This window comes from Poecilia reticulata, linkage group LG21 (assembly GCF_000633615.1).
Source record: "Poecilia reticulata strain Guanapo linkage group LG21, Guppy_female_1.0+MT, whole genome shotgun sequence".
In the NCBI taxonomy this organism is placed as follows: Eukaryota; Metazoa; Chordata; class Actinopteri; order Cyprinodontiformes; family Poeciliidae; genus Poecilia; species Poecilia reticulata.
The window spans coordinates 25,157,728-25,167,259 of NC_024351.1; positions in this window are offsets into that span (position 1 = coordinate 25,157,728).

The following is a 9,532-nucleotide window of genomic DNA, read 5'->3' on the forward strand; positions in this document are numbered from 1 at the left end:
CTCCTTTATTGAGTGTGTCTTGCTAATTGCCAATAATTTCCATCTGTTGTCTATTCCATTTGCACAACAGCAGGGGAAATTGATTGTCGATCAGAGTTTCTTCCTAAGTGGACCGTTTGATTTCACAGAAGTTTGATTTACTTGGAGTTATATTGTGTTGTTTAAGTGTTCCCTTTATTTTTTTGAGCAGCGTACATTCTGCAGACTCCCTCCATAAGAATGGGACAGCAGAAGCCTCTGTAAAGATTGTCAAGCAAGCTTTGCACAATGTAGGATGGGATAAAGTTTTTACATAGGGTGAATCACAAACATTCCTGAATGTTTGGCTAATAAAAGACTAATTGATACAAGAACTCAGTGCTGAGAAGACTTCATAAACTACATCACACCAAACTATTTCTTGATAGAACCAGTCCAAGAGGTGATAATTGTGCTTTTGACTTTAAACATCACTTACTCAAGAGACTAAAGTTTATCCAAATGTAAGGGAACAGATTCTAGAGAAAGTGAAGTCAACTGGTTGGGTCAAATTTGTTTGTCAGAAGTAAATGACATTCAAAGAAGTGGCATGTAACCACTGGAGACATCATTTGGCTTGCAGACCAAAATGCTCTGAGAGGTCAGTACACTAGCGGAACAAGTCAGCGTCGGGCCGGGGGGCGGGGCCAAGCGCTGCTGGAAACTGTTGAGCAGGGGGCGGGGGTGTTGCGTATGTCTCGATTTTTACCCAGGAAGCATTTCGGCTAAACTGTTAGTGAAACAGCCATTGGGGCTGACTAGTATATTTCAAGTCGCTTAGTATATATAAGCGACTTGAAACCAATCCTCCCTCCCTGGCACTTCCAGACCCCCATCCGGTCCGGCTCAGTGGGGTAGCCGCCCACCCAGCCCCCCYTATAGGTCAGCGCCTGGGTCAGTACAAACTTGGCAAATGGTTGTTGTAAATAGTGATGAAAAGGGGATTGTGAGAGATGTGTATGCAATAACTTATTCAAGTCACCACATCCAAATTGTGAAAGCTGGAGGACAAACAAAAAGGAGAAAAAACTCCTAATAAAGTCATCTTCAACAATACTTTACAGAAATGTCAGGCATACGTGTTACTACCAATAGAGGAACAAGAAAACTCTGCTGTGACAAGACCTGGTGAAAGACAAGGAAAGGCATGACCTTCTAAGAGTCAAAAACCAGGAGCTCATTGGGAAGTATCCAATTAAATCAGTAAATAAAAAACTTGGATGTAATCACCAGTGGCACCTCCAGACATTTTTTTCTGCAGGTGCTAAACAGGTGCTAAGGAATTTACTGAGGGTGCTATGAAGGATCTTTTTGTCCCTATAGTTATCAACAAACACGCACGCACACACTCACACGCACACTAAAATCTCTGACATTAACAGTCACCAATAAAGTGGATAGTGAGTAATGTGGTACTGTACAATTCAGTTAAAACATATACAAACACGACTCATTTACTGTATTTGTAGAGGTTAGTATGTAAACCGTTTCCCCACCTGTATTTGTACATGGAGACAATTTCAGTCCACAATGCTGGATGCACTGCAAAGTCAGACAAGGCTGAAATCACTCACTCACCATCAGAAGTTTTCATAACAAGACAATCTGCCTGTTATTGTTACTGTTGGTGAGTTTTGATCCACTTGTTTGTTTTTTAACTTGAATTAACTCCATGCTTTCATGCTTCGATTGCAAATTTGTGTCCGGCGCTTTCATGACAGCTCTTCAATGATATAGCTGCTTTCCGCCAATTATTAAAGCCAAGAGCGGTAAATGCTAGTTCTAGGCGGAATCTGTGTCCTCCTTTTTTGCAAAGGAAAACATGGCATCTTTACTTCCGCTGTATTCTAACCACAAATATTGATCTTGCCAGCCTTTGCTAAATCTTCTCTGTTCCAGTCCAAACAACCATGATGGGTATTTTGGTAGAAGTGGTCATCTTGGTCCATCTTGAGGACTTCTATAAGTAATGCTTGCCTTACCGAATAAATAGGGACAGTATTTTAAAATTTAAGAATTCCTTCAGTTTTTTTATTTTATGGTATTTTGGGTGTTCCATAAAAGGCCTGACCATGCTGCAATCATAAACAACTTCATAGGTGAATGAATAGTTGGAACCAACATTGCTGCAAGATTATAAAACTTCCAAAAGCCATGAAACTTGTCACAGTTCATTCCACCTTGTGCAATGCTCAGATCCGAAATATAGAGACTGACAGGTAGACAAATTGATGGGCATGCAGCACATAGAATCATTTTTATGGTTCACATGAAACATGCACACTTCTTTCTTCAACCACCCAACCCCCACCCACTTACTATGAGCTCAGAGAATATCATCTAGTTTATCATGCAGACAGATTGTGAGTCGAGGATATTGAGTGTGAGAACAACTTCTTTATAGCACTATGTTGAGATTAAACACCCACACATCAGCCTGTTCCTTCTGCTTAAACTAACACAGTCTGACAAACAATATATCTGCAGCCAGACTGAGATGTAATGACAGCACAGGCTTCCAAAGTGAAATTCACAGAAAAGACAAGCATTTAAAGCCCATAAGATATAAATTGACCATGCATTCAGATAAACGGTGCTCGGTAACAGATTAAAGTGATTGCCTTTAGTTTGTGTTTTCAGTAAAGTTAATCACTAGCAGGCGAGCTGCTAAAACAAAGCAATGTGGATCTTGATGTTGAGAGAGAGAAATAGTCTTGAGTCTGCATCAATTCAACCGCTATGAGCTAAGGAACTACAATGTTCTGTCACTAAGTCACAATTTAAATGCTGCATTATACATAAACATCTCAACCAGATGCAGTTCATAAAATGTATTAAGAATTTATGGTCCAGAATCAAGCACCAAGTGGGCCACACTCAGGATTTTTAGCACCTTGTTAAGAGTGGAGCTCAACATGAATTATGCATGGTGAAATATTGTTCCCTTGCCCCGTCTGTGGATTCCTCCACTTTAAAAACAAAGACAAATCTGAGAGTCAACAGGGCTGCTCCATTTAAGAGCACTTAACAATTATACAAACAGCTCTTCTTGAAGAAAGGAGTACATTTACAGTTCAAACCACATGGTACAGTCTATCAAACATCCCATAACCTTTTTATTTTGTCTCCTTTGGCATTTAGGTTGTTTTCACACCTGATAGTCTGGTAGACTTGGTTTGATTGGGACCAAATTGCAATATTTGTTCCATTTTCAACTGGTGAAAATGGAAAAAATTTTCACCAGCTGAAAATTTGTTTCACCAGCTGGTGCAGTGTGTATTTGGTACACACTGCACTGTACCAAATAAATTTAATCCATTGAAAAAACTGTTCCCCAGCTCGGCTGTGGTGGTGCTGCAGAAAAAAAGTGATGTCAAATTTTAGTGGTTGTAGGATTTCTCTTTTGTCTTTGGAAAAGGAGAATGAGCCATTTCTCCCACTATCACTAGACTCGCATGTTTGTTTTGGTTTGTATTTACCTGCAGAATAGCATAAGTGTGTTTGTGAGCTCAATTATGTGTGCTGTAAACTACCCCATTGGGATCAGGCCAACAACATCTTTGCCAGCAACAAAATGGATGTTTTGGTAGAAAAGTGCCTCCTAGTGGACATACTTGAAAATATATGATAAGTTCTGTGTCACGGTAGATTCGAAAGTAAACTGAATGTGGTGTGTTTAACTTGGCTCTTCACAGTTTTTTGACCGTTACATGTGGACTGGTATGCAAGATTGAGGAATTGTTTGTGATATCTGCTCAAAGAGAAGTAAAGTTTGCCATTTATCAGACTTTGTGTGGATTTTGTAAGTAATTCATTTCATTAAGAGATGCACAAGAGCATATTGTGGAAAAGTAATGCGTCAGCTAAAACCCAAGCTAACGAACRTCAACAAAAGAAAACTGAAACCCATTGAACAATATAGTGGCTTTACACTGAAACAAATGAGCAGCCACTACAATTCCTCTTGATCCAAATATAATTGCTCTATATTTGGAAGCATGACCAATAATGTTTGAACGGCTTGGTATTTTCCTGATATCAAGATATTTGAACTGATCCTTCTGTTCACTGATTGGCCTGGTTGAAATTTAACAAGCTAAATAGAGTTTAATAGGAGAAATCCCAGACAGAGCACTTGTTATTCTGACCTTCTCCTCTTGCCGCCCCATTGGTGACAGATAGTAGTCATGAACATCCAGCCATACGATGGTCCCATCTATCACTGAATTACATATTTAATGGAATGGTTAGCAAAATAACTGGAATTTTGGAAATAATGTATATTAATCCAACTAAAACCCTCTCTAGTGCTGTTGGATTCACTTCTCCCATTCCACTAAAGGGCTAAATAGTTGCTTTGTATTGATACGTGAATTAACGTGTAGAAGAAGAAAACTAACGATGGAGCAGTAGTGTGCTCAGATTGCCATTAGCTTGAACTAACAAGCCGAACCTGCCATAAAATCATATCTTACTGCTGTTCATGAGTGTTGCCCAACGTGGTGAGTTATAATAACGCTGTAAAGCTGTAGGAGATAAGTTTTTGTTATCTGTTCTAAGCGTGCGCTTGTTGAATTTGCTAGAGCTAATTAGCCAAATGCTAGCTGTTGTTTGCTGCACTGTGATATTTGAATGCCAACACTTAGGGGGCGTTTACACGACAATGATCCAACAAAAACTGAATTTTTGTTCCGTTTTTGTTGGATCCTCTACATGAAAATGTTCTAATTACAGTCTTTGTTTACACAGTAACGGCACACATTGAAAACGTGTAATGCTCTCGCTGCGCTTAGTTAGTGCTAGGTTCTTTGAAGCTAAGTGTGCATGTGTTTAAAAAAAAGTTCTACTTGAAGGCACATGGATTCGCGTTTCCCCATCAGGTCCCGTTCTCCCATAGATTGGGAGAAAACACGCATTGTGTGCGTTTGATTAGGGCGCATGCAGTTGGAAAAAGTGGGATAACTTTGCAGAAACACCTTGTTTGAGGTTTCACGGTGTCTGTAGCGGCCCCGGACTGGAAGCTGTTTATTGTTTTTACCTTGGAATGGCCAACAGTCTGTTATTCCTATATCAATTTGATAAAATAGGAGTTTCCGCACAGGTAAGGTAAGGTAAAAAACTTTATTAATCCCATAGGGAAATTAAGATTGTTGCTCACACATTAATTCACATCCACACAACATTAAGAAATTTCGTACACAATATACACACATTAAAAACAGTCTAGTAAAGAAACTTAAATACATTAAAAATGCTAATTACTCCGTCTCCCTCCATTAACCCTCCCAGAAATCACAGCATTGTGAAGCCTAATGGCCCGTGGGACAAAGGAGTTTTTAAACCTCTCAGTTGAACATCCCAGTGAGAGAAACCTGTCACTGCGTGAGCTCCTCTGATTGGAGAAAACAGTATGCAGGGGATGTCTTGTGTTCTCCAGGATTAAGCTGAGTTTAGGCAGTGTCCTCTGTTCCACCACTGTCTCCACAGACTCCAGGCTCACACAAACCACAGAGCCAGCTCTGCGGATGAGGCGGTTCAATCTCTGTATGTCTCTCTTCTTTGCGTTGCCCCCCCAACAAACAACTGCGTAGAATGTAACAGTAGATACAATGGACTTATAAAACATGTACAGGAGCTTAGAGCACACATTGAAGGAGGCTAGTCTCCTCAAGAAGTACATTATACTCTGTGCTTTCTTGTACACATTGTCTGTATTGGAAAACCAGTTCAGCTCATTGTCCAGTTGTAGGCCCAAGTATTTGTATGTGCTGACCACGTCTACCTCAATGCCATCAATGATGGTAGGCTGAGGCAAGAGGGGCACCAGCCATGCTGTTCAATTTCTCCTGTAGTAGATGGGGTTGCTACAGGAGCCCCATCTCCTGTAGCAGCCTGTGCTACAGGAGGGGCTGCTCCTGTAGCAGGGGCATCTCTCGCCCATGTTTTGGATGAAAACATGGATCTGTTGGAATGCTACTACTCAAGTAAACCTAGTCAGAGGGGTTATATGCAAAGACTGCGGGAAGAATGGTTAGCAGATAAAGTACAGCATCCTCAACACCCACCCTCCCTCAATAAGCGAACTGAAGAGGGTCCTTGACGCTCTGCACCTGGGATTGCATCATGTTCACGACCAGTTGCTCCGATGTTTTCAAGACGTCAGAGCAACTGGCCTATAATCATTTGGCTCGCTTGGGCGACCCTTTTTTGGAACAGGAACTATGCAAGATGTTTGCCATAGTGTGGGGACCACACCCAGTCGCAGACTCAGGTCAAAAACATGCTGTAGAGGTTCTCCTAATTCCACAGAACAGGCCTTTAGAACCCTAGGACTCACCCGATCTGGTCCTGTAGCCTTACTAGGATGGAGTTGTCATAGCTCAGTCCATACCTGGTCAGCGGTAAAAGAAGGAGGATGAGTGGTGAGAGCAGATAGTGAAGGTGAGTAGGAAATACAGGCAGAAGGGGGAGATGTAGAGGTGGAAGAATGTTTGGTAGGAGGGGCTGGAGGAGATTTGCGAAAAGGTGGAAGCTGAGCCGATTAAAAAAAGTGTTAAGTTCGTTGGCTCTCAGAATCCCCATCCACTGCAGTGCCACTCTTACCACTACAGCCTGTTATTGTCTTCATGCTGTTCCACACCTTTCGCATGCTCACTAAAATTCTTTTCCAGCTTCCTCCTATATGTGTCTTTAGCCTCCTTCAGGCAGATTTTAAGTTCCCTTTGTATCCTCTTCATCTCTTCACAGTTTTTCTTCATCTCTTCACAGTTTTTGTTCCTGAACGCTCTCTTTTTTCTGTTCAGGATAGTCTGTACTTCACTGGTGACCCAAGGTTTACTGTTGAAAAAACATTTAACTGTTTTGACAGTGGCAACCATGTCGATGCAAAAATTCAAATAGTCTGTCATACACTCCACAGCCCCCTCAATGTCCTCCCCATGAGACCCCACTACAACACTCCAGTCAGTGATCGCAAGACAGTCTTTAAGAGCGTCCTCTGCCTCATCGGACCACTTCCTGACTTGTACCATTTTGACTTTTTGTCTTTTCACTAGCGGGATATATGTAGGTCGCAGATGTACAAGGTTATGGTCCAATTTACCAAGAGGAGGAAGAGTGGCAGCTGAGTAGGCATCCTTGGTGTTTACATACAACAGATCAATTGTTCTATTTCTCCTTGTGGGACAGTCTACAACCTGGTAAAAAGTAGTGAGGGTACTGTCTAAATTGACGTGATTAAAATCACCAGAGATGATGATAAAAGCCTCTGGATACTGGGTTTGCAGTGTTGAGGTAATATTACTAATAGAATCACAAGCTGCGTCTGCGCTTGCTCTTGGCGGAACATAGACACACACAGCTATGATGATGTGTGAAAACTCATGTGATATGCGATAGGGTCTGGTGCTAACTGCTAGTAGCTCCAAGTTAGCACTGCATAATACAGTCTTTACAGTCAAGTGGTTTGGATGGCACCATTTTTTGTTCGCGTACAGAATTAGGCCTCCGCCCTTACTTTTCCCGCTGGCATTAAGATCCCGGTCCGCTCTCACAGTGGTGAAACCAGGCAGATCCACATTAGCATCCGGTACGTGGCTGGTTAGCCACGACTCCGAGAAGATAAGAAGACTGCTTTCCCTGTAGCACTGTTGGCTCCCAACCAGTGCTGTCAGTTCGTCCATCTTATGGGATAGGGCATTCACATTCCCCATCCCAAGTGAGGGAATTGGTGGCTTTAGATGCTGTCGAATTCTTGATCTAGCTTTTAACCTAGCCTTGTGTTTACAGCCGGATCTGCAGCCCCGGTACTTCCGCCTTAGCTCCGGTGGAATAGGATGGCGAAGACCAGCCATAGCTGGTCTTCCCTGGACTTCCCTCTCCCCCATGGGGAGAGGGAAGTCTAGGCCTCCCTTCTGAAGTAGCTGCCCCCGCGACCTGACCCCGGATAAGCGGAAGAAAATAGATGGATGGATGGATGGATGGATGGATGGATGGATGGATGGATGGATGGATGGATGGATGGATGGATGGATGGTAGTAGACTGTTTGCTGCGATGAGATGAGAAGAGTAAGGCTGAAATAGAGGTTGAAGTGCGCTAGACTCTCTACAGCTATTCATTCCGTTGATAGTGTCAGACCAAGTCTCCCTGTGCCATCTGATAATCTCTTCCACCATGAGGCATACTTTCCCTGAAACATCATGTCCACCTTTAGCTCTACCTGTACAAGGAGTACCACAGGGAATCCTTGGACCTTCACACCCTCAAAGGACAGATTAAACTACTGCCAACATCACTCCAGGAATGGTTCCAGTCATGCCATCAACAAACAGTGGGATGGTAGACTTCCCAGCATCAACCTCCCACCTGACCGTTTCTTCATCAAGCAGAACACCTCTTATTTATTCCAAGCCCCCCATGCACATGGAGTTCCCGACATTTGAGGGTGCAGGAGAAGTTTCTGATGTCTTAAATTTCATCGATCAGTGTGAGAAATATTTCACAGTAAGGACCCTGTATGATCCTGAAATATTGGGAGCTTTAACAGCTGTCTTAAAAGTCTCAGCTCGGAGTTGGTGGAGTGTGGCTAAAACAAGATACACAACTGGTTTGAAATTAAAAATGGCTCTTGTGCTGCCTTTCTACCTCCAGACTATTTTTCAGAGGTGGAAGAGAAGTTAAGAAACATTGTCCAGTTTCCAGAGTCTGAGACTTCGCCTTTGAGTATCAAGCACTGTGTCTAAGATGGAAGCAGGACATCAGTGAGACGGAACTTGTGAGGAGGATTTTAAACAACTGCAATCCAAAGATAACAGGCTGTCTTCATGGCACAGTCACCACCATAGATCAATTAAAGGTAGGATCCCAGGTTGAAAAAGACTGTGCTGTTTTTTTTATTGACATAAACTGAGTGACTTAAATCCAACCTAATATTATTTTCAAGGGATATTTGGTTACAGATCTATTTATCAGAATAACTATTATAATTTATTAGTATTGTGGTCTTTTCTGAATAACTCATTGGTGCTAAAAATCAACACATTTCATATTGAGTGGTTGGATATTTATTTTCTTATCGAATTAAATGGTATAACATATTTTACCTGATTCCTGTAGCAGATCCCCCTTGAGTTTATCATCAGTTGCACTTTAAATCAAGCTGAATTTTACAAATTGATCAGTACAGTGTAGCGAGAGAACATTAAAGAAAAATTTTTCCCCATGTCCCCTCGAGGGCTCCATAGAGATGGACACACCATTTATTTAAAAATATATATAAATCAACTGTTGAGGAAAAATGACTATTTTTAGTGTTTAACACAGTTTAAACATTTTAGAACGAATTTCTTAATCGTGAACAGGTTTGTGTTAGTGATTTAAAACCCGAAGAACTATTGCTGGGTTAAGCATTTAAAGTACAAAGGAGAATAGAGATCTGCAAGAGAATTTCGGCTCAGACCCCTGGAGTCTTATCATTAAAGACAGGAGGTCATAAATTAACATATGCAGGAAGG